The sequence below is a fragment of the Trichechus manatus genome, unplaced genomic scaffold (assembly GCF_000243295.1).
Source record: "Trichechus manatus latirostris isolate Lorelei unplaced genomic scaffold, TriManLat1.0 scaffold00015, whole genome shotgun sequence".
In the NCBI taxonomy this organism is placed as follows: Eukaryota; Metazoa; Chordata; class Mammalia; order Sirenia; family Trichechidae; genus Trichechus; species Trichechus manatus.
This window is the reverse complement of record NW_004443951.1, coordinates 14,920,978-14,943,925: the sequence shown is the minus strand read 5'-3', so window position 1 is coordinate 14,943,925 and position 22,948 is coordinate 14,920,978. Positions and strand designations below refer to the sequence as shown.

At 44.1% G+C, this 22,948-nt stretch overlaps 1 protein-coding gene and 1 non-coding gene across 4 annotated transcripts in view; one reads left to right on the top strand and one right to left on the bottom strand.

Annotated features, from left to right (window-relative positions):
• Positions 1 to 22,948, bottom strand: part of HIVEP3 (HIVEP zinc finger 3) — a 511,051-nt gene that overhangs the window by 468,318 nt on the left and 19,785 nt on the right. The gene's annotated exons all lie outside the window — the stretch shown is intronic.
• LOC111819676 (U6 spliceosomal RNA) lies at positions 4,061 to 4,167 on the top strand. The gene has a single exon (XR_002823258.1). It is a non-coding gene; the product is annotated as a U6 spliceosomal RNA (small nuclear RNA).

The window sequence follows — 22,948 nt, the reverse complement described above, 5'->3', positions numbered from 1 at the left end:
TTGGAAGAAAGGCCTGGCAATCTACTGAAAAATTACAGCCATTGAAATCCTACAGAGCAAAGCTCTCCTCTGTTGAAACACATGGGGTCACCATGAGTTGGAATCAACTCCATGGCAACTGGTTATAAACTAAGGTATAAAAGACCAAGTAACTATTTCCAGAAGTTCTAATATAAAACTTGGGAACTTGCCATGTTATCCTAACCTAACTTTCTATAAATACCGAATCACAATATCCCACAGTATAAATTCCTCAAACTCAAGGCCCTTCAGAGAAAGTAGTTGGCTGTAGCAGAGGCCCTGACACACAGAGAATGATCATTATGATGGTGGTGGTGATGACGATGGTGATGATGGAAAAGATAATGGCAATGATCATGACAGCAACTGTTCATGGAACATCTCATATGGGTCAGGGATCCTGCCGAGCACTTTTCATGCATTATCTTATTTAATCTTCATAACAACTGTAAGAGGCGGGTGCCTTCGCTACACCCATTTTACAGATAAGGAATTAAATGAGAGAGGCCAGATACCTGGGACAAGGTGCCATGGTTGATAAGTGTTGAGATCACAGTAAACCTAGGCTGACCAGACTTCACAACTTCACATTCTTATTTTATGCTCAACTGTTGATAGAAAGCTCTGGAAACAGAGTGTGCTGATTACTCAGATTTTCTGGTAAATACATATGCTATTGGTTCTAAATATTCATTTGAAAATTTTCTAAACATTCATGGTTCTCTTTCCTGCCTTAGTAAGTATAGTATATAAATATAAATCTAGTTCTTTATTAACAGATAAACATTTAGGAACGTATCTCCTAGTTGCCATAATGATCCGTTCTTATTACAGAGTATTACACATGTAGGTACAGGAATTGAGGATGACCACATACTAAGCTCAGGGCATGTTCTGAAAGTGGGATGTTAAAAAATAAGATCTAAGAAAATTTGTTTTATTTGCTTTTTTCTTGTAAAACATCAGTAGAAATGATTTTGGTTGAGAAGTTGAAGTTTCACTGTAGTGTACCCAGTGGCTGTCGACAATGTGTTCAGAGCACAAGAGAACTGCGGGGAAACAGGAAGAGGAGCAAACCAAAACGTAAAAACATAACAAAGCCCAGCATAAACACTAAAATGACCAGCATCCTAATCCTAAGGAAAGTCCAGTTTCTCATAAGGGGCAGTCATTGTATTTTTATCTTGTGGGTTAATGTTTTTGCAGACACATTAAATCATAAAAATCCAAGAAACCATCTCTCACCCCTAAACCACACAATGTATTTTAAGGAACGTGTCTCTTTTCTAAGAAATTGCTTGATTTGCAGGAAGTGGTAAAGTGGCAGGTGTGTTCCCATGATCGGCCAAAGAAACCAAATAAACGTTACACTGGGCAAACCTGTTTCTCTCAGATAAACAGCTGCCTGCTGCGTTAAGGAGGGAAAAGGAGCCAAAGGACTGTCCCTATGTTTGGTTGGCACTTCTGTTTTCCGTTTAGATTGAAAAGGAAGATGGCAGCATACGACGCGCAGACCCTACTCTGCAGCCAGGCCAATCCCAGCCCCTGCCATGGGGTGGTGTTGTTACTGTCTATCGAGTCGGGTCCAACTCATGGTGACCCCATGTGTGAAAAGTAGAACTGCTCCATAGGGTTTTCAAGACTGTGACCTTTCAGAAGCAGATCTCCAGGCCTGTCTTCCAAAGTACCTCTGGGTGAATTCGAATCACCAACCTTTCAGTTAATAGCTGAGCACTTAATTGTTCGTACCACCCAGGGACTCCTTGCCATGAGGTAGGGGTTTCAAAACCCAGATTCCGGGCAGAGGCCTTGGCAAGTCTTTCGTCCTCTAGGTAGGCAGGGTGAAATGCGAGGGTGGCTAAACTAGGAGTTGCAGCAAAGACAGAATTCATATTTTAAAAAAAGAGATCATTACACAGTGAATAGCTAGGCTGGGAGGAGGAGGGTTCCTCTTTACCTGCTCCCAAGGCAGCCCATGACTTCCCTCTCACACCACTCCTCACACTGTAAATGATCACTTGTCTGTCTGGATCCCCAGTAGGCTGTGAGCTCCTGGAAGTCAGGGACTATCCATCCTGGGCACATAATCAAAACTAAACCCATTGTCATCAAGTCAATTCCGACTCATAATGACACTGTATGACAGAGTAGAACTGCCCCGTAGGATTTCCAAGGCTGTAATGTTTACAGAAGAACACTGATACATCTTTCTGTTCCAGAGCGACTGGTGGGTTCAAACCGCCCACCTTTGGTTAGCAGCCCAGCGCTTTACTACTGTGCCACCAGGGCTCCTTGGGCATACAATAAACACCCAATAAATGATGATTATTATTGCTACAGTGTGTGCTCAAGAAATATCTGCTGAATAAATGGAAGAAAGGAAGGAAGGAAAGAACATGACTTTCCATTTGGCCTCTTGCTAAATGCTTAGGTTTGGAGTTTAGTAGTTGGGATAGGATTCACTGCATCGTAGCTTTGGTTTGATTGTATCGTAAGCAGGGTTAAGTAAAGTCAGATTTTAAAAAAAATAGAAAAAAGGAGCAGAGCTAAGCTGGCTTGTTAGAAGTTCCAGATTAAAATAAGGGACCATGTAGGCTGGCTGCTGAGGGGGTTTAGAGGTTAAAGCAAAGTCCTAGCCACACAGACAATGGCAGGGGCACACAGAGTGTGTGATAGGGAGCAGTGTTCAGACTACCTAGGTGCTCTGTGGACTCACAGAGACTGACTGGCTAGCAGGGGGCCAGAAGGGAACTGCTGGGCCAGGCTCTGCCAGCTTCTCGATAGACCTGACGGTAAATATCCTCCAGGAAAGCTGTGCCTTGCGATGAAGTTGCTGCTGTGAAAATACTTAGGCGAGCCATCCAATCGCCGGGCTGGAAGCAGTGCTGACTTCTTCCCTTCTGGCTAAGTGGTCTCTGCCAGGGGCCACGGGGCAAGAAGCGGTGGGCAACTGATGTTCACTGACCTCCTGTTGGCGACCCCTTTACTTACATTCTCCCGTGGATTACCTATGAGGTTGGTGGCATCATTTACATTACACAAATCACGAAACTGAGGCTGAGAACTGTAACTCACCTCATATTTACAACCAGTAAATAGCAGACCCCCAGAATCTTTATCTGGGTCTACTGCTCCAGGCTCAGAGGAGAACCTCTGACACCACAGAGCTGACACTGTCCCCTCCCCCACCCTATGCCCTTCAGAGGCAGCCTGATGGAGGACAGAATTTGACAGCTGGCTTCTCCCTTGCCTGTCCTGACCACCGTCCCGTACCACCTCCACATTGTCCTGCCTGCCCTCAGGAAGGAGCCTTCTGTCCCAGGCCCGACTGGGCCTCTATGCCTCACTGATGTTTCTAACAGCAGAGATGTAAACAAGTCTCAGCCTGACCTGCAGGATGCTCAGTTCACCCACCTGCTCCAAGCTAGGGCTCGCCTGGCACTTCTGCTAACCCAGCTCCAAATGAAGAAAGAGTTCCTGGACCAATATTTCTCAAAGGATGGACCCTGGGTCACCTGGGATGTTTGTGGAAGTACAGATTCGTGGTCCCTCTGACTCAGCATCTCTGGGAGAGGCCCCAGGAATGTGCAGCTTAAACAAGTTTCCTCTGTGATTCTTACACCAGCTAATATATAATAGCCTCTGCCCCAGGGTCTCCTGGGAAGACAGGGGCACCCAAACCCCTCCTTACAAACACCTCCCACTCCAAAATTACAGTAGTACATACTTAAGGTAAAAAATTTGGGGAAAAAACTGAAAAGAATTTAAAAAGAATTTACATGATTCAACAACTCAACAGCAAATAACAACAACAACATTATCCTACCAGAGTCTCTGGGTAGTGAAAACAATTAACACGCTCAGCTGCTAACTCAAGGTTTGAGTCTACTCAGAGGCATCTCGAAAGAAAGACCTGGTGATGTACTTTTGAAAAATCTGCCACTGAAAACCCCATGGAGCACAATTCTACTCTGACACACAGGGAATCACCATGAGTTGGAATCAACTCAACAATTTTTTTTTTTAATTCTACCATGTAGTGCTCTCTTCGGCAGCACATATACTAGGATCGGAACTATACAGAGAAGATTAGCATGGCGGCTGTGCAAGGATAACACGCAAATTTGTGAAGCGTTCCGTATTTTTATTAGGGTCACATAATGTATGTATAAATTTTTGTATAAGAGACTAACTTCAAATGTAAAGTTTCACTTAAACTACAACAATAAAAAAAATTCTACAATGTAAAGAGAAGCACTATTAACATTTTGGATTATTTCCTTCTGGTATTTTTTTATACATATAGACACAGTTACAGTTTTTCTGTTTTAAAATATGGCATTGCACCAGGCTGGCTGTTTAGAGTCCTGCTTCTCTGGCTTGGCTAAGCACGAGCACATGCCACCCTATTGCCTGGAAGGAAGGGCGGGTGTCCCTGAAGTGTCATCAATGTACGGTTCTCTGTGGCTGCTACTGACCATCATGGGATTACAGGCTAGTGCCGCTGATGCAGAAGGATGGGGAGCTGGAATCAGAGCATCAGGGATTTGAAAACTCCTGGAATCCCTGGGTGGTGTAAACAGTTAAGCACGCAGCTACCAACCGAAAGGTTGGTGGTTCAAATCCATCCACAGGCACCTTGGAAGAAAGGCCTGGTGATCTACTTCTGAAAGGTCACAACCACTGAAAACCCTATCAACTACGGTTCCACTCTGACACACATGGGGTCGCCATGAGTTGGAATCAACTCAGAGGCAACTAGTTTGGTTTCTGCTGACACCACCTATCTCCCCACCCTCAGAAGATTGCACCCTGGAAGATGGGTCAATCCCAATTTAGTCAAACTTTAAAAAATTCTACAAGTTTAGCATTGGAATGAACTTTAGAGGTTATCAGGCTCAATCTCCTCACTTATAAATGAGAAGACCAGAGTCCAGAGAGATTTAGCTTCTGTTGGAGTCTCATGGTGTGTGACAGAAGATGCCAGGACCAGAAGCCAGGTCTCCTCGCCAAGCCCAAGGTCCTCCTGGTCCACTGTGCTATGCCGTGGACTCTGTTCACTAGTACCCAGCCACCTGCCACACTTGGCAGAAGACAGCAGCCAGATAGGGCAGGCCCAGGTGGGGATCAGGGTCTAGGACATACTTCTCAAATGCAAAGGATCTCTCATTACCATCATCACGGCTCTTGGCCCAGAAGTTAATCTTCAAATCAAAGAGTATCTAAATGTGGCTGTGGAATTTTGTTGGGGAGTGTCCTGGACACAGCTGTCGGAATTCCAAAGGCATCAGGTACACACACTGCCGGCAGAGCACTCCCTTATTGTAGATGGGGAGACTCTGAGCCTGCTGAGAAACGTATTCCAGCCTCAAACTGGGTAAGAATTTTTTCTGGCTTTAACATGATAACTCAGGCACAACCCCTTGAATCATACCACGTGGGAAAGTCATGAATAGCAAGACTCAGTTGAAGAAAAATTACCAAATTCTGCCCACTCAAAAAAAACGCCCTCAGGAATTCTCACTTGTGTGAACACAGTTTCAGTTTCTGTCTCTCCGCCCTCTTTCTGGTTTGGGCTAGGAGTCCCCTAGGACTGCCAAACTGTCTTGGGGATACTGTGAATTCAAGGCAGGCCACTCACTTAAAACAGAGGGCTAGCAAACATGAATTCTGTCACTTATTCATTTATTCTTCAATCTTCAATACAGCTCATTTAATACCCATAATAACACTATGAAATAGACCTGATTCTTCCATTTTAAAGATGAAGACTGTGAGGCTCCTAGTAGTAAACAGAGAAATATTTAGTGTTCAGGGCCTCACTTGCATGGGCTTCTTTCAAGACTCTAGCAATGTATTTGCAGAATCACAGAATTTTGTGAAATTTGCAAAAGTAAGATATTGTAACTGCAGATGGTTAAGAGCACTGTCTCCTTCTACTCTGACATCTCCCCCCGTTATACTTCCCGTCCTGTTGAGTGGTGCTGCAGTGGCTACAGGCATTTTGGGATCCAGCCGGAGGGAAGTTGAGTTAGGGATAAGTTTAGTTTGGGTTTAGTGGAATTTATGCCTGTGGTTCGCAGTCACCTTAATGCAGAGTCAAGTTATTGCCAGCTGCCCCCATAGAGGAATGACTTCCAGGAATATGCTTACTGCATCTTCACTGGCATCGAGACAGAAACGTGCAACACTTGGCTTCTAACGTATATGAGTGGTGGAGGAAAAACAAGGATTGAAACATAGGGAGCCAGAAGCTAGTCTATGGAAAATTCTTCCAGTCATCAAACATGCAGAGTTGTAAGAGGAGAATTTAGGTCTCTTTGATGCCTACTCAGAATGGGAAGTCTTCTCCTGCCAGGACTATATTTGATAATACAGTGAATATAGTTATAAATACACCAAATATTTTTTCCCTTCCTGGTAGGACTTATGCAAAATAGAATTTATCAAAATTCCCACATTGTGGGGCCCAAACCTGTAGTAGTACAACAAATAGTTGATATCTGTGCATAAAGTCATGTTTTATGCATTGTAACTATCAATAATAAAAAGCAAATGTTGTCAGCTATACCAGAAGAAAAAGTGAACTATGTTTTTAGCCTCCTTTTAGAAAAAATGACAAAATTATTATCACATGAAAAGGTGATCAAAGAATATGCAGCCAAAAAATGTTAAGGAAAACAGTATTATAATGTTTGCTAGACAATTAGTAAAAATATTTTGTTATTTTTCTGATTTTTGTGACATTTGTGATACAGGCCAGGTTTTAAAACGCATATTGGTTGTGATTTCTTTTCTCATTCTAAGTAAATATTCACTATTGTACCTAATTTTGTATTTGTCATTTTATTTTCTTTTTCTTAAAGAAGTCCCCCAAACTGTATAAGCCCTACAACATTTTGATCCATCCCTGGAGGTAAAACAACTTTCCTAATCAGAAAGTGGCCGACCCAGGACTGGAGGACTTGGTGCCTCGTGTGTTGGATTCCCTCCACCTCCCCGCATCTTGGCCCGGTCACCAGATAGCCTGGGATATACAGAACAGCATGCTAGTGGAGTAGGTTGAAGGGTGGCAGATTAGCAAACTAGGCAGGCAAAGGCTTTTGAAAACCTGAGTATATAACCTGACGAAACATGAGTCTGCTAGAACCGAATGCCCAGGTTAAGGATAAATAATCCCAAACCTCCACCCAATACAACTGAATCTGATTTGATGTTTTCAGATGCCACATTTCCTAGACTTGCACTGTCCAAAATTTAAATTTAAATTAACTTTTAATTTAAATTAAAATTAATTAAAACCAAATAAAATATCCAGTCTTTCACTTGTACTAGATACATTTCAAGTTCTCAATAGCCTCATATGGCAGGTGGTTACTGTATTAGGCAGCACAGATATAGAACATTTTCACCCTCACAAAAAGTTCTATGTTTAGCTCAGCTTGTTTTAAATATTGATTACCTCTGGAGTTGTTAGCTGCCATCCAGTAGGCCCTATCATGGCAACCTAATGCACAATGGAACAAAATGCTGCCCAATCTTTCATCACCCCCATGATGGACTGCAGATAGGTCAATTGTGATTCATAGGGTTTTCATGGCTGATCTTCATAAGAAGATTGCCAGGCCTTTCTTCCTAGTTCATCTTTATTCTGGAAGCTCAGATGAAACCCGTTCAGTATCATAGCAACATGCAAGCCTCCACTGACAGATGGGTGGTGGATGTGCACGAGGTGCATTGGCCAGGGAATTAAATCTGGGTCTCTCATATGGAAGGCGAGAATTCTACCACTGAACCACCACTGCCCTTCTGAAGCAGATGGTGTTATCAGGCGAGTGTGACAGACAAGCAGTAGGAGACAGAAAGCCCTACCCAGAGAGAAAAACAGAGTGCAGCAGCCCAGCTGCAGAGAAGGGCAGGGGGAGAACTAGAGAGGAAGTAAGAACCCAGCCCTGACAGGGGTGTGGAGCCTTAAAAGGAATAAGGGCTTCATCAGACACACAAGACAAGGAAATGATTCAAAGCATACACAAGCAACAGTAAGAAGTCCTAAATATTAGCTACAAAAATAAAGGACAGAATCAAGGTTATTTGTATCTTTACACACTTTACACACTCCTTATTCACACACTTTAAAGTGCACGTTGCAGTCCAGGTCTTTGCTGAGAAATCTTCATTATAGCTCTGCATGGCTGGAATATCTACAGCATGAATTGTGGAGTTACTGGCAACAATACCATCCACTTCCTCAGGGCTCCCCCTCCACTGCCACATCCCACCTCCCAAAGAGCTGCTGCCAATTCCAGGCCTATGCAGAGACCAGAAGGGGCTGAAGGCATGCCTGGCCTCACTTTCCTGCTGGGCCTCGCTTGGGGATAATAAATCCTGTACCCAACTCCAAACATGCAACAAGTCCTCACAAGTAGTCTGAGATTAAAAGGTAGCTTGGGGACCTCCAGCCCATCTCCAGCCCAAGGCACAAGTTCAGTGTGTTCTAGAGCAGAGAGGCCCAGCAGAGTGATAGGCCCACGTGTCCCAGACATTTCAGTGTGTATGAATGGAGAAAGCAGGAAGCATTGGGGAGAAGGAAGGTAACAAACTGTCTACCCCCGAACAGTTACAGAATGCAGCTCCCAGTAGGAATAAGACTCTCATCACTACGGTGATACTGTTAAGTAATGGCTCCTCCCACATTGGATAGGGCCTTAGAGCTTACTTCGCATTGATTACCTCATTGAATCCTCACAAGAGCCCTGGTTCCCACTTTACTGACAAAGAAACAGGCCTGGAAAAGATAAGTGACTTGTCCAGGGTTAATAGCTAATAATAATTCAACCATGATAACATTGTGCCACCCACTCATCCATCCGGTGAACAACTCTTAAGAGGCAGCCTGCATAGTGGGTAAGAGTACAGATACTGGAGCAGACTTCCTGGGTTCACATCCTGGTTCTGCCAATTATTAGCTGTGTGACATTGGGTATATTACTTAACCACTCTGTGCCTAGTTTTCTTGTCTATAAAATGGGGAGAATAATAGTTGCACTTTCCTGAGGGGTTGTTGTGTGGATTAAATAAATTTACACATTTAAAGTACTTAGAAATGGACCTGGTATGTGGTAAGCACTCCTTAAGTATTAGCTGCTATGTTCCAGCATGGGGACATGAAGACAACTAAACACAGTTCCTGCCCTCAAAGAACTTACAGACAGAAAAGTGAAAGAGTTCTAGAGGAGAAGATGCTCGAAGCACAAAGGAGTGACCCTGAAGCCAGGAAGGGCCTGCTTCCCAGACAAAGGGACACTGGGTTGAGTTTCAAAGAACTATGGGAGAGGCAGTGTTCTGGGTCCTTTGTATGGAGTTTCTCATTTAATCCTCACCATCAACCCTGAGAAGTAGGCCTTGGCCCCATTTTACAGCTGAAGAGCCTGAGGCTCAGAGAAGTTAAGTCACCCAGCTGGTAAGCAGTGGAGCCAGGGTTCAAGCCCACATGTATCTGATTCCAGACCCTTACTCTGAGTCTGGTCAAGGTGTGGCAGTTCTCTAAGGGATTCTACAACACCATCGGGGGGACAGGGAGGAGAAGAAACATAGGACCAGATTACTCAGGTCTCTGGGAAAGCTTCCTTACATCACCTGCAAAATGTCAACTGGTCCTGCCCGGACCCAAGAAGACAGAGCCCTCAACAGAAAATAAACGCTCCACACAGGCATCTCTTTTGTGCCACCCTAAATAATTACTGAACAATATTTAAAAAGGAGGTTTGAGTTAGTAGCTTGCCTGGGAGGCCCACCCCTTTTCACGCAGCCCTACTGTCACCCTCACCAGTGCACAATGTGGCAGCTCCTGAATTGAGGAGGCAGGCTGGAACCATGTGGAACACGCACTTCCTCCAGAGGCTCTGTGCTCTCCAGACTGACAGCCTTCTGATCTCGCAGCAGCACTTAGAGGAAAGGACTGCCCCTTCTTTCAGTCTAGCCTGGTTCTTTTCCAGGAAACTTGTCAGTGTAAGATTTATGTGTCTAAACTTGCTGGTCTTCCCCTCAATCCTGGGCTAACTGGGAAAAGAATTCCAGTAAATGTGCAAAATCACAGAGGAAACCAAGAAAACACTAGGCAAGCCATTCATTAAAAGCCCAAAACACATCTCCCAACCCCAGGTTTCACATATATTTCTACTCACGAAGAGAGCTTGCATCCAAGTGTAGGGATTCAGAGTTTTAATTAAACCTTGTCAGACTACAAAACTCATTTTCCCTTAACTGTGCTTCTCAGCCATAAAATGGTGGTGTCACGGGGGCAGAAGGAACGATGGTGGGTGTCACCATGCAGAGGGCCAAGCAATGCCACGGGGTCACCCTCTCCTGCTCTGGGCACCAATTCTACTTGGGTCCACTGGGCTGGGAGCTCCCTACAGGCTGCTGTTCGTGTATCTTCAACACAGCACCTGGCTGGAACTCGGCAAATATTAGTTTTGAATGAGGCTCCCAACAGTTAGCGGAGGAAACCCCTGCTCACAGTCTATCCAGAAGACCTTGGTCATTCACTTTCTCTCTGTTCTGAGCACCCATCCCGGCTGGTCTAGAGAACAAGCTCACTCAAGAGGCAGCCCTCCAGAGGAGATCAGGGGCTAATTGGGTTTACCGGTGAGTTGTCTTCTTCCAAAATATACCCTACAGTTGCATCTCCCCTTGTCCTAATGTTATTGCTTATAAAAGGAGATGGCTTCCAATGGGAAAAAAGGAATGAGTCAAACTCACAAAAGGAAGTGTCCATGAGGGATTTTAATGTGAAAGACACACGCAGCCCTGCCAGAACTTGAGAACTGTTTCCCAACCTACATCAACACTCGGCAATTCATCATGACGGCAAATATCACCTGTCAGTTGAACAGAACTAGAGCAGGCTGGGAAAATAGCTTGCTCCAAAACAAGAGAAAACCAAGATCCAGTGGTATCAGTAGAGGCGCGCAAGGGGTGTAGACTGCACCATGTGACACTGTCAGAGGGGGAGACTGTCTATAAAAATATCCCTGTAGTTAGTTATAACAACAAACACATTTTTCATAAGCCCAGCTTACATGTATCAATACACCTACAAGGCTAAAATTCTATACTGATTTATTTTCTGAACATTCTAATATGCTGTGGTCAGAGCTGTCATTATTACCCAATTACAATGATGCTTCAAATCATGTGGTTTCAACTGCATGTGCTAGAAGCACACGCTGTTGTTTTAGTTGCTGCTGGTGTTTTTATAGTTGCTGATTTTGACAAATTTTCGAATGGGACCACGGATTGTTGTTATTAGTTGCCTTCGAATCAGCCCCCAACTCATGGCGACCCCATGCATAACGGGATTGGACCCAAGCATAGCTCTCTTTAAATGAGTCCAAACACTAGAGCTGCATCTTAAAAAAATATGAATTCTATTTTTCCCCCAGCCCCCACCCCCTAAGAGCACCCATATTGCTAACTCTGTGAGTTTTCCACAAATCTGGTCAGAGACACCAGTGGCTGGCCAACATATTTCCTACGAATGGGGCCAAGCGAGCAGACCCGCCAGCTGGATGCCAAGAGAGCAGCTGTTCTATTCACATCCCACATCTGCCTTGACACTCTGAACCACAGCCCATCACTGCCACAAGGTGAAGTGTCTAAAACTGAAAGAGAATGAGGGGAAGGGTAGAAGGTGAAAGAAAAGACCTAAAGATAAGCAATTGAAAGTAAGTAATTAGTAGGGCAGCATCGTGGTATGGCAAGGATAAATATCAGCTGTCCCTCATCTGCTAACCGTTCTGCTCTGGGGCCCTGTGCACTCTGACTCCAATTAAACAACCAGCTGTGCTCGCACAGAAGGCCTGTGTGGGATCAGTCTGGCTGCACAGACAACTGTTTCTGACAGCCTTGGAGAGAAACGCAAACCAGTCACACACCTGGACCTCCCTTATGGCTGGTGCCCAGCCAAAAGGAAAACAGCTCAAACACACGGTGGAGAAGCCACTGTCCTGTGCCTGGGTGCAGAGCCTTCTCAGCAGCAATGTGTGCAGACACCAGCCGCATTGGTCCTGACCTTCTCTGGATGCTGGTCTATAAAGAAAAAAGGCAGTAACTTGGGAATTGGACTTTTAACCCTAGAACAGAGAAATTATACTGCTGTTAAACTCACCAGTATGTTGGACCTCCTAGCCTAATGGTTCTCAACTAGGGGTGATTTTGTCCCCCAGCGGACATCTGGCAATGTCTGGAGACATTTTTGGTTGTCACAACTGAGGGGGTACCACTGGCATCTAGTGGGTAGAGTACAGGAATGCTGCTAAACATCCTACAATGCACAGGATAGCCCTCCAACCCAAATAATTATCTGGCTGAAAATATCAATAGTGCTGCAGTTGAGAAACCCTGCTCTAGAGGCAGACAGTGCTGGGTTCAAATCACAACTCCACTACTTCTTAGCTCAGGGGCTTTGTACAAGTCACTTTTCCCCTCAGAGGCCCAGGTTCTTCATGTTTATAAACGCTCTTACATATTTAACAAAATTTAAGCAGCAGTTTCTAAGTGCCAGGCACTGTTGAAAGCACTTTGTACATATTAACTTCTTTAACCTCCTAAACTACCCTATGCCATAGGTATTATCCTTATCCCCATTTTACAGATGAAGAAACTGAGGCATAGAGAAGTTAAGTAAATGCCCAAGATCACCCAGCTAGTAAGTAAGTGGAGGAACCAGGATTCACACCTGGCAGCCTGGAGCCTCAGCCCACACTCTTATTTTATTCATAATCAGTTGTCATTGAGTTGACTCAACTCATGACCATCCCATGTGTGTCAGAGTAGAACTGTGCTCAACAGGGCTTTTGCCCATGGCTGGCTTTTCAGAAGTAAATCACCAGGCCTTTCTTCCAAGGTGCCTCTGGGCAGGCTCAGACCTCCAAACTTTCAGATAGCAGCCAAGCACATTAACCTTTTGCAGTACCCAGGGACTACATCTCACTTACAGCGTTGTCTTATAGACTAAAGCTTACACATATTGTCTAAGTTAGTCCTTCATAGAAAGGTGTGCAGCAAATGGGCCTTCTCATTCATCACTTGGCATTAACCCTATATTGTTTGTATTAATCTTGGACACTGAGACCAAGGATCACTCTACTTGGTTTTTCAATATCCATTACAACCCCCAGAATGGCAAATATTCAAACACTTCCACTCCCAAGACATGCAGCAACAACACAATGTTGATTCAGAAATTCAAAATGAGCTCTAGTGAGGCTGACATCAATACACTCCAACGCAGTGTTTCCAAACATCACTGCTCGACTACAATGATGACTGCTTCTTGATAAGACCTTGTTTCCAGCTCGTGCTTTCATGGAGGTTACTGAGAATGATGTCCTACACCTGAAATTGCTCTCTGCTGTAATCCAACACAAAAGGCCACTCTGGTACTCGACATGTTGGCATTGGATGGTCCCAAGTGTATCCATTTGGAAAGAAGTTAAGATATTGTCCAAAGCTAACAGATAATCAGGCCTTGCTAAGCAATCTGAAAAACATACTCTTAGAAGTGTGCTGAGAGCTCCCTTGCCGGCCACTTTGAAAAAGCAGAAACTAACCTGCAAGACAAACCAGGAGGAAAAGAAAACCCACAAGTTTTAATGTGGTCAGGTGTGTAAGCACAAGCAAGAAAGTAATTAGCCAAGCCAAACATTTGAAAACTTGATAGTTTTCTGAAAGGACACAGTCTCAAATCAATTTATGTAGAGAAGAAGTCCAAGTGCTGATATGGTGCAGCCCCTGAAACACAAGTAAGCCCCCTAGACAGACACTTCCCCCTTCCCCCCAAGGCTCTCCTGTCCTCTACCTCTATGTCAAGGGAAGGATTTCTGTGGGGCCCTACCCTTTTCTCCTCTGGACCTCAGTTTCCTCCCATCTGCTCCTCTTAGTCTCCCTGCCCATAACCTCATCAATCCGCACACGTATCCCAGCAGGCTGCTCCTAACCTTCATCCTAGCCTATTTAGTAGGATGTTCCCACATTGAGCTATTCAGAGTCATAGGGTCCACTGGTTATAGTGAATATTTTCGACAGGCCTAACATTTACCAGGAGTGCAGGTGCCCAGGTGAACCAAAAACCAGGGCTGGACTGTTACAAGCAACCTGGTGTAATAAGGCAGGCCAGCCCAAGCCAATCAGAAGAGCTGACTGGCAGAAGGGCACGTTTCTGATTAAGTAAAAATGTAAAAAAAAAAAAAAAATTACTTACAGATTGCAATTAGTGTGGAGGTGTAATTGGTGGGATGCAGAAATGGAGAGAACAATGAAACGGTCTTTGGTGGTTTAAAAACAGGGCTGGGGACCACTGCCCTTACCCACTGATAGGAAGTCTGTCCTAAGATGACTGCGGTGTGAGCCAGTCTGAGTGTAGGAGATGAATTTCCCCAAACCCCTTGTAGACCTCTTGAGCGGAGCCCCAAAGGAAGGCTGTCCTTTGCTAAACGGGGAAGGAGAGGAATGAAAGGCAAGGGCCCTCAGGGTGGTAGAAGTTAGGCCATGGGGACAGGGAGCGTCTGTGACTCTCCACCAGGAACACCATAGGTGATGATAACAATGTATGTGGTTCACAGTAGGAGAAGGAGAACTTGGTATATAGAAAAACGGAAATACTAGGAGCAAGGAAGAGGCTTAAAAATAGAGCGACTATGTTTGGGAAAGTGAAAAGACAGAGAAGGAAGGCAAAGTGGAACATTTCTCATTGTAGCGGATCCTGAGAAAACTGCCCCCAGCTGTGGCTTGATTTTTTTCAGAGGTCAAGGAGAGCAGTATGGGAAATTCCAAAGGAAAGGCCGTTGATAAATATGCCCAACACACCCAGAACATACCCTCAATTATTAAAATAATCTACAGCACATCACTAATCACATCACTGCCTCAATGAATATTAATTGAATATTATATTATAAAATATTACATGCATTATATTATATATTAAGTGAATAATAGTCACTTCCAATGAATATTAATATGTTTGGCAATCTAGTGTGGTAAAGAAGGGCTTGCTCTGGAGTCAGGCTTCCTGGGTTCAAATCCCAGCTCTGCCACTTACTAGCTGTGTGACATCTGGCAAATCATTTAACCTCTCTATGCAGCAGCTTTCCCCTAAAATAGGGATAAAAACAATGCCTTACCTCAAAGTGACCACTCAGTAAATGTTAGTTTCTATTTTAAAAATGCCTGTGGATTAAAATGGATGTGCATAGGACCTGGGGTGTCAACCACTCTATGAACATTCCTTGTCTTCACACCCTATGCTGAATTATCTTATCCTTCCTTAATCACGGTGAGCTTGGGCTATGTACAAAGACAGTGCCTTTTCTATCTGTTTGTGGAAGCATCTGTGCTGGGGCCTGGTCCACTGTTTCTCTAATCTGTATTCTGCCAAAACTGAAATTCCACTCAAGTCATGAGACTCATCTCATTTCCAAAGGGCCTGGATCCCTCCTCAAAAAGTTGGGGCCTTTAATTAATTCCTGCTCTCACGTACAGTTAACGTGTTTGGCTACTAACCAAAAGGTTGGAGGTTTGAGTCCACCCAGAGGTGCCTTGGAAGAAAGTCCTCATGGTCTACTTCAGAAAAATCAGCCATTGAAAATCCTGTGAAGACAGTTTACTTTCATGCACATGGGGTCCCCACGAGTCAGAGCTGACTCAACAACAACTGGTTTTTTCTCATGTCTCAAAAGGACCCATCACGTAGTCTTAGAAAGAGTCAGTGTCCACTATGACAGAGGATTCCAACAGTGCTTGTGGAAGGACCTGCCTCCCAGGACAGCATGTTTGTGGGTGAGGCACACACTCGGAGGGAGAGGAGATATATGTATATATATATTTTAATAGACATTATTTTTTAGAGTTTACAGAAAATTTGTGGAGAAAATATGGAGAGTTCCCATATACTCCCTCTCGTCCTGTAGACTTTTTGTCCTATTATTAACATCCTGCATTGGTGTGGTACATTTGTTACAGTTGATAAACTGATACTGATACATTATTATTAACTAAAGTCCACAGTTCACATTAGGGTTCACTCTTTGTGTTGTACAGTCCTCTGGATTTTGACAAATGCTTAATATCATGGGTCCACCATTATAGTATCATACAGCATAGTTACACTGCCCTAAAAATGCCCTGTGCTCCACCTATTCATCCCTTCTGCCTCTCCCTGAACCCCTGGCGACCACTGTTCGTTTCACTGTCTCTATAGTTTTGCCTTTTCCAGAACATCATATCATAAACAGTACGTAGCTTTTTCAGACTGGCTTCTTTCACTTAGCAATATGCATTTAGGGTTCCTCCATGTCTTTTTGAGGCTTGATAGTTCATTTCTTTTTATCACTGAATAATAATGCTCCACTGTATAGATATACTACATTCACCTATGAGGTGATTCTTTGAATGGGCTACTTCTGTGCTGGGAGAAGGAGGACACAGGGAGGTGGGAAAGGGTAGGGAGAGACAGAGATGCCGGAGCAGGACACAGTCTAAGAGCTTGCCACCACCCATGATGTTATCTGCTCTCAGATAGCCCCCGCATTCCATATATGAAAAAGAAGTCTTTTAATCTCCTGGCATCCTGGGGGCAGGAAACATTGGTTTTATCTGTTTGTTTGTTTCCTTATTGGTGCACTTTGGATTCAAAGTTCTCATAGTATTGACAAAAAACTAATTCTGGCTCTTTTTATCCAACAGGAGAAAGAAAAATTGGTTTCCATTAAGCCAACATTGATAGAAGTAAAGCCAGCATGGCAGAAGGAAAGGACTTTTCTTCCCCAGCAGTCTTCCTCTGAGGTGGGGGTAGGGAGAGGGAAAGGAAGGAAGCGATTTAGAGTCCAACCACAAAAGAACTGCTGACACCACCATCACCCGAGGCATCATTTTACACTTGCCTGTACTTAGTGTTTTCCAACAGCCCCAGAGTAAAGGGTCATAACTCCCATCCGCAAGCATTTCTGCCTTTCTCCCTTCATCCCTGTCCTGGTTCGGATGAGGGCCCCGGGTCTTCAGGTCAGGCTACCTGTATGAAAGCAGGTCATGCATGCCCACTCATGTGCACCTATGCACGCACACGCATGCACACACACACACACACACCTGCATGCTGTAGATACAGAGGAGATTGCAGAGTTCCTCTCTAAGAATTTAAAAGGTACCTGACTGCCATCAGCAGGAGCAACTCAGAGTACGTAGGTCTGAGTTTCTAAAGGTAACAGTGTCTCCACAGGTAGAAAAAAAGAGTAATGAAGCTTCATTACAGCTGAAGCAAATGGAGGCTTTGTGTTCTCACTGGAGTGTTGTAAGAATTGATTGTTTTGGGGAAATAACATAAAACCTAAGAGCTCTGGTTCCCAGGCTAGAAGACCAGACCTATTCATTCATCAAGCATTAAATACCCACTGCTTAATTAATAAACCAACAGCTTCCTCTTTGCAAAGAGGATTCCGGAGAAGAACAGTGCAACCCCAAGGGCTAGCATCTTGACTACTGGGGCCTGCATAAGACATAGCAGTTGCCATTTTGGGCAGTAAGCTGTCAATGAGGCGATAAAAATTAAAAACTGTTAAAAATCAGACCTCTACCTCTGTCTTTCTGCCACAATCTGTTGAATTATATGAATAAGTTTCTTTTTCACAAAGTGTTATTTTCAGGGAACACATCCATTTACCATTTGTTCCTAAAGAAAGGCCCTCCATCCAACAGAAAACTGCTTCAACCAGAAATTTGGTTTCCCAATATAATGTGGTTTGCACATCTCTAGGCATTTTTAGGGTTCCCTTATCTATCTCCATGGATGACCATGAAGAGTGAAGTATCTCCCTAAAAAATTGAATGTTGACATTGCTCCCGATGACCTTTGTGTGGAAGGAAAAAAAAGCATTTATTGCATATATCTTACCTATCATTTACTCTGCTGTGACCTTAACTCACATTATAGAGTTTAATATTCAAGGAGCACAGCCATAAAAGCTTCACATTCGTTTAATCACTTAGCTGCACTAATAACTCTGTGAAGTAAGTATTATTATTATCTCTACTTTACAGATGAGGAAACAGAATAATCTGCCCAAGGTCATGTAAGTGCTAGGTGTAGGGTTCAAATCCAGCCCGACCTGCCTCCAAATTTATGTTTCTGTCCCTGAACCAAAATGCTTCCAGGCTGTCATCTTCTCCCCTGTCAGCAGAATCTTGGAATTCTGGTGAGGCCTCCCCTTGTAGGGAGAGTTTCTGGGTTAGTTTTGAATTACAAAGCCCTTCTCTAAAGCTGATTTATTGGAAGCACGGGCCTTGTGAGGGACATGGGGAAAAAGAACAGAACAAGATCAGAAAGCCCGCTGTGTACCAGGCCAAACAGGGCCACCTACGAGGACAGACCACCTGTGGTCAGAGCTTCTCCACCAGCAGCCAGCAGTTCGAGATGTGCCTGCCCAGACTTTGCCTCTTTGGTCTAGGTTTCTTCACCTTTAAAGTGGGTACAATAATGCCTGGTCCTACCGGGCTACTGTGAGGATTTAATGCGATAAGAATCCTAACACAAGAACGAGATGGTGCCCGGCTACCACCAACGACCGCCCTGACAGGGAACACAACAGAGAGTCCCTGATGGAATAGGAGAAAAGTGGGGTGCAGAACTCAAATTCTAGTAAAAAGACCAGATTTAATGGTCTGACTGAGACTGGAGGAACCCCAGAAAGCATGGCCCCCAGACTCTCTGTCAACCCAGAACTAAAACAATTCCCAAGGCCAACTCTTCAAACAAAGATTAGACTGGACTATGGGACATAAAGTGATACTCGTGAAGAGTGTGCTTCTTAGCTCAAATAGATACGTGAGACTAAATGGGCAGCTTCTGTCCGGAGGTGAGATGAGAAGGCAGAGAGGGTCAGGACCTGGTTGAATGGACACGGGAAATCAGGGGTGGAAAGGAGGAGTGTGCTGTCACAGTATAGGGAGAGCAGTTAGGGTCACATAACAATGCATGTATAAATTTTTGTATGAGAGACTAACTTGAATTGTAAACTTTCACTTAAAGCATAACAATAAAAATTTAAAAAAAAAGAATCCTAACACATGTAACAAAGTACCTGGCTCATGGGTGGTGGTTTGTAAACAATGATTATTGCTACTATTACTTGGTGGATTCCCAAGAGTAATTCCTAGATCCAGTTGGGAGGAGAGTAGTGGAGCAGTCCTCCCCTATGGGGTATTTTATCATCAACATTATTTAGAATTGTCAGTGCATGGTGATAATACAAAGTAACAGACTTTCAATTAGTTTTATTGTTGCTTTTAAATTCCCTACAGACAATGTACCCCCTTATTACCTGTATCTGGGATGAACTGCTCCCAATGCCACCACCCACTGCCATCCCCCCAACCCCCACCCCAGGTGCCACGGCCTAGATCTCTTCCAAATTTCCCAACAGAGAGGGAAGTATAGTTGGCAGTGGTGGTCCCTTCTCCTCATCTCCATGGCGGTCACAATATTTCAAAGAAAGCCTTCACAAATAAGTATGGGCCTGGTCACAGAAGGCCTCCCTGGAAAACTTTCCAAAGAAAAAGAAAGGCATTTGGAAAGCCCAGAACTGGGCAAGAATGTGCAGTTTAGGAAGGCTGAAGGACAGGGAGAAAGGAGGGTGGCTGAAGATGAGGCTAGAGAAGTGGGCAGGGGTTGATCTAGGGCCATGAAGCCCTTGTTAAGAATTTCCAGTGATCTTTAGTTCAGTAAGAAGCCACAGACAGGATGACAGCCAGTGCAAAGAACAGCGTGGGAAGGACAAGCTGGGATGTGGGGGACAAGTTAGGACTTTTATGTGGAGTCAGGTGATCATGGCCTGGATGAGGGAAGTGGAAGTTAGAATGGACACGCTTGGATTTTAAGGAATAAATAGGAATTGGTCACAGGTTATACGCGATGGGCAATGGAGAGGATATCAAGCAGTCAGCAGTCAGTAGTGCTCCTGATGGAGACAGCGGGTATCTGAAGAGGAGAGACTCAAAGGCTGGTGGCAGAAGCTGCGCAGGGTGTGGGTTGGGTATGGATGTGAGAAGATGTTGAGCCAGGTTTTATACATGTTGAGTCATCCAAGTGGGGATGCTGAGAAGATGGTTATACTTACAGTCAGGGGCCCCGAAGAGCAGTCCAGACTGGATGGGTGGAAACTGAAACTATGGGAGGTATCAAGTTCACCCACGGAGAGAGTATACAGTAAGAAGAGAAATCCACAGACCAAGTTCTGGGGAACTGCAACACTTGATGGCCAAGCAGAGGGGGTGGAAGAGGCAGCAAAGGAGACTGAGAAGGAGTAGCCAGAGAAGTAGAAGAAAACCAAGAGAGGGTGATGCTTCAAAAGTCAAGGGAAGAAAAGAAAACGTAGAGGTTTAATTAAGCTGAATTAAAATGCTACTTGGTGGATGAGAAAGATGGAGACTGAAAAATGTCATCAACACTTATAGATAATGCAGGTCAGTACTGCTTTTAATAGGAACCCTGGTGGTGCAATGGTTAAGCACTCAGCTGCTAACTGAAATGTCAACAGTTCAAACCCACCAGCCACTCCATGGGAGAAAGATGTGGCAGTCTGCTTTCGTAAAGATTTACAGCCTTGGAAACCCTACAGGGGCAGTTCCACTCTGTCCTTCAGAGTCGCTGTCAGTAGGAATTGACTCAATGGCAATAGGTTTGTTTTTTTGTATTCTTAACAGGAGCAGGTCCTGGTGTGATTGGAAGAGTGAGTAGGAGGTGAGATGTATGCACATATCTCAGGTAGCTGCCCCCACACATTATCATCTATCACATCATTTAGCTCCTTCAGAGTCTACATCTTAATTTATAATTATCTTGTTTATTTATTTGTTTACTTATTTATTGTCTGCTTCCCTTCCTAGAAATGGGTCTGTTAGGATAACGAGCTTGTTTGTTTTGTTCAGAGTTGAACCACCAGTACCTCGCAGAATGCTTGGGACAGAGTAAGGACTCAAGAAATACCTGTTGGATACTGAATGAATGAGACAGAAACAGAGAGTACAGGTACGTTTGGGTGAGTAAGGAGAGAGGCAGCTGGAAAGTTATGGGCAGGAGCTCTTGACGGAAACAAGCCAGTGGGGAGGAGAGGAGGGCTGGTTAGTGTCCCTGATGGTTACACAATATGAATGATAGAATTGGTGTCACTCAATTGCACACATAAAAAAATGATGAATTGGGAATTGTTGTGTTATCTACATTTTTACAACAATTTAAAAAAAACACGAGATATCACACACACACAAAAACCATATGACAGTCTATATATATGTCTGTATGTGCACTGAACTGGGCAGTTAAAGATCAAATTATCTTTGTGTGGTTTAAAAAAGAGACAGAGAGAGAATTAAGGATATCACCTGGTCTAAATGACATCTAACCCACACTGGCAGTTGTACATGTCCTTGTATTAGGTCATATTCCCTCAAAGCAAACCCTGAGACAAGGATTCCTGTGCAGGTGATTCATTGAGGAAATGCTACCAGGGAAGTTGACAAGGGTGTGGGGAAGCAGTGTGGAGAAGGGGAAAAGTCCAAGTCAGGTGTGATCTTAGGCGAAGTCCCAAACAGCCTGATCTCAGGAAGACCTCTGGAGCATAAATTAAACTTCCTCCATGAGCTTGTCCCACTCCAGGGAAGGTAGCTGGACTTTCATAACCACATGTCAGTTAATATTGGCTACCAATTGTCCCAAGGGAACATAAACCAGCAGGCACTCCAGCTATCTTTGCAAGAGAGCAATCCTTTGAAGAGGGTGACCGAGACAAGCCCACAGAAGCTGGGGGATGGGCATACAGAACCAGCCAAAGTGATCTAAGGGTGTCTTGGCAGAGCGCCAACAATGTTTGCTACTAAATCAGTACACAGTTTTGTGTGGATTACTCTGGAAGAGCCCACCAAACCAACAACTTCATTCCAGGGATGGCAGTGGGTGACGGGGGGAAAGGTAAGGGCAGTTAAATTTAAAATAATATCTGTTCTAGAAAATAATCCTTCAAAGGAAGGCATCAAGGCTCCTCAAGTGAATAGAAGGGCTCTTCTTGGAAAATTATAAGGGTAAATTTACTATAACTACTAATGCCAAATACAATACCCAACTATTAAAAAACTACTTAGAGTTTCTACAAATATTTAAAAGTTGAGAAATAGAAAACTGGGTAACCCAGATTACATTTCTGAAACATGTTTATCATCATCACACCATTATAATATTAGGGAATAGTCAGAAATAAATCAACTGAAATAATATAAGACCAACTAACCAACCAATATTTACTTAATTCCTGGTCTGAATCCAGCTCTGTGCCAGGAACAGTGAAAAGAAGAACTGTCTCCCACACTAAAAATTTATCATCCGGCTGGGAACCAGATAATGCTCCTGAAATAAAAAAAAAACAATACAAGATAGCACCCATGGGAGGCAGTGTAGAATGATGGCTAAGAGTTGAGCCCCACGGTCACATTGCCCGAGCTTACTCTCACTTTTGTCACCAGACTGTCTGTGCCTCAGTTTCCCCATCTAAAAGACAGAGATAACGATAGTACCTACTTCACAGGATTCCCATGAGGATTAAATGAGATCATCTGTGAAGGTCTTTAGAACAGTGCCTGATGCGTACAGCAGGTACTCGGTCGTTACTATTCCCATTGCTGCTGTTATTATTGGAGGTGAGGCACAGAAAAGACCAATACCTACCTGACTTATCTCCTATCCTGCTCTCCTCAGGAAGGACCAAAGACATTTATGCCTGCCTATGAGGGTCACATGAGGGAAGTGGTAGTTCAGTGGTAGAATTCTCACCTTCCATGCAGGAGACCCAGGTTTGTTTCCCAGCCAATGCACTTCATACGT